Source organism: Palaemon carinicauda, chromosome 39, assembly GCF_036898095.1.
Source record: "Palaemon carinicauda isolate YSFRI2023 chromosome 39, ASM3689809v2, whole genome shotgun sequence".
NCBI lineage: Eukaryota > Metazoa > Arthropoda > Malacostraca > Decapoda > Palaemonidae > Palaemon > Palaemon carinicauda.
In genome coordinates, this window is record NC_090763.1 from 65014805 (window position 1) to 65018136 (window position 3332).

The following is a 3332-nucleotide window of genomic DNA, read 5'->3' on the forward strand; positions in this document are numbered from 1 at the left end:
CAAATTCAATCACAAATCAGGATTTAAGAAATCGAGAAGTAAAGCTGTGGCTGCAGATATTCAAAAGAAAGGATAGCATCATAGGTCATAGTTCAGAAATCAGCACAACAATGTATCCAAAGGATAAGTGTGGATGAGAGCTTAGCGTAGACTCATTGAACTACTGCAGTCTGCATAGTAATTGCTCAGTGGCTACTCTTCCCTTGGGGGAGAGTATATGGTAAGCAACTCTTCTAGGAGAAGGACACTCCAAATTCAAACGATTGTTCTCTTGTAGGTGGTAGGTTGGCCAGGGCACAAGCCACCCGTTGAAATACTACCAATAATTATTATTATTACTTGCTAAGCTAAAACCCTAGATGGAAAAGCAAGATGCTATACCAGCCCAAGGGTCCCAACAGGGAAAATAGCCCAGTAAGGAAAGGAAAATAGGAAAATAATATATTTAAGAAGAGTAACATTAAAATAAATATTTTCCTATATAAACTATAAAAAATTAACAAAACAAGAAGGAAGAAAAAAAGATAGAATAGTGTGCTCAAGTGTACCCTCAAGCAAAAGGAACTCTAACCCAAGGCAGTGGAAGACCATGGTGTACAGAGGCTATGGCACTACCCAAGACTAGAGAACAATGGTTTGATTTTGGAGTGTCCGTCTCCTAGAAGAGTTGCTTACCATAGCTAAAGAGTCTCTTCTAACCCTTACCAAGAGGAAAGTAGCCACTGAACAATTACAGTGCAGTATCCCCTTAAGTGAAGAAGAATTGTTTGGTAATCTGTGTTGTCAGGTGTATGAGGACAGGGGGAGGATATGTAAAGAATAGGCCAGACTATTCAGTGTGTGTAGGCAAAGGGAAAATGAACCGTAACCAGAGAGAAGGATCCAATGTAGTACTGTTTGGCCAATCAAAAGACCCCGTACTTCTCTAGCAGTAGTATTTCAACGGGTGGCTAGAGAGTTATGAGGTCCTTTGGCCAGACAGTGCTACATTGGATCCTTCTCTCTGGTTACGGTTCACTTTCCCTTTGCCTACACATACACCGAATAGTCTGGCACATTCTTTACAGATTCTCCTCTGTCCTCATACACCTGATAACACTAAGATTACCAAACAATTCTTCTCACCCATGGGGTTAACTACTGCAATGTCATTGTTCAGTGGCTACTTTGTCCTTGGTAAGTGTAGAAGAGACTCTTTAGCTATGGTAAGCAACTCTTTTAGGAGAGAGGACACACCAAAATCAAACCATTGTTCTCTAGTCATGGATAGCGCCATAGCCTATGTACCATGGTCTTCCACTATCTTGGTGTTAGAGTTCTCTTGCTTGATGGTACTCTCTGGCACACATATTCTAATTGGTTCCTTATTTTCCTCTCCTCCCTGAGCTATCTTCCCTGTTGGAGGCCCTTGGGCTTATAGCATCCTTCTTTTCCAACTAGGGTTGTAGCTTAACAAGTAATAATAATAAAAATAGTAATATTTTGAGAACAGTGGTGTAACCAGAAATTTTTAAAGGGGTTGTCCACCACAACTTCCGTAGATAAACATTAGAAAGATTTTAAAATTGGACGCAAATTTACAATATTGAAATTTAAAACAAAAAGATTTCAGAAATAAAATTTAAGACTTTATTTCATAATTCTGATTTTCTAGGATTTTCGTTATTATTATTATTATTATTATTATTATTATTATTATTATTATTATTATTATTATTATTATTATTATTATAATGGTGATGATAATTGATTTATTATTATTATTATTATTATTATTATTATTATTATTATCATTATTAATCTAGTTGCAAAAGCAGGATGCTATAAGCCAAGAGCTCCAACAGGGAAAAAATAGCCTAATGAGGAAGGAAATAAGGAAATAAATAAACTACAACAGAAGTAATGAACAGTAACAACATTTAAACAGATCTTTCATATATAAACTATAAAGAGTCTATGTCAGCCTCTTACCGGTATGTTTAATCTTGCAAATTCTGCGAGAGAGAGGAGAGGAGAGAGGAGAGGAGAGAGAGAGGAGATGAGAGAGAGAGAGAGAGAGGAGAGAGGAGAGAGAGAGAGAGGTGGGGGTGGGGGTGGGGGATGTGTGTCTAGGCCTGAGGACCCATGTCAACCTCTTACCAGTATGTTTAATCTTGCAAATTTCTGTCAGAGAGAGAGAGAGAGAGAGAGAGAGAGAGAGAGGTGGGGGTGGGGGTGGGGGATGTGTGTCTAGGCCTGAGGACCCATGTCAACCTCTTACCAGTATGTTTAATCTTGCAAATTTCTGTCAGAGAGAGAGAGAGAGAGAGAGAGAGAGAGAGAGGTGGGGGTGGGGGTGGGGGATGTGTGTCTAGGCCTGAGGACCCATGTCAACCTCTTACCAGTATGTTTAATCTTGCAAATTTCTGTCAGAGAGAGAGAGAGAGAGAGAGAGAGAGAGAGAGGTGGGGGTGGGGGTGGGGGATGTGTGTCTAGGCCTGAGGACCCATGTCAACCTCTTACCAGTATGTTTAATCTTGCAAATTTCTGTCGAGAGAGAGAGAGAGAGAGAGAGAGAGAGAGAGAGGTGGGGGTGGGGGTGGGGGATGTGTGTCTAGGCCTGAGGACCCATGTCAACCTCTTACCAGTATGTTTAATCTTGCAAATTTCTGTCAGAGAGAGAGAGAGAGAGAGAGAGAGAGAGAGAGAGAGAGGTGGGGGTGGGGGTGGGGGATGTGTGTCTAGGCCTGAGGACCCATGTCAACCTCTTACCAGTATGTTTAATCTTGCAAATTTCTGTCAGAGAGAGAGAGAGAGAGAGAGAGAGAGAGAGAGAGAGGGGTGGGGGTGGGGGATGTGTGTCTAGGCCTGAGGACCCATGTCAACCTCTTACCAGTATGTTTAATCTTGCAAATTTCTGTCAGAGAGAGAGAGAGAGAGAGAGAGAGAGAGAGAGAGAGAGGTGGGGGTGGGGGTGGGGGATGTGTGTCTAGGCCTGAGGACCCATGTCAACCTCTTACCAGTATGTTTAATCTTGCAAATTTCTGTCAGAGAGAGAGAGAGAGAGAGAGAGAGAGAGAGAGAGAGTGGGGGTGGGGGTGGGGGATGTGTGTCTAGGCCTGAGGACCCATGTCAACCTCTTACCAGTATGTTTAATCTTGCAAATTTCTGTCAGAGAGAGAGAGAGAGAGAGAGAGAGAGAGAGAGAGAGAGGTGGGGGTGGGGGTGGGGGATGTGTGTCTAGGCCTGAGGACCCATGTCAACCTCTTACCAGTATGTTTAATCTTGCAAATTTCTGTCAGAGAGAGAGAGAGAGAGAGAGAGAGAGAGAGAGAGAGGTGGATGGGAGGGGG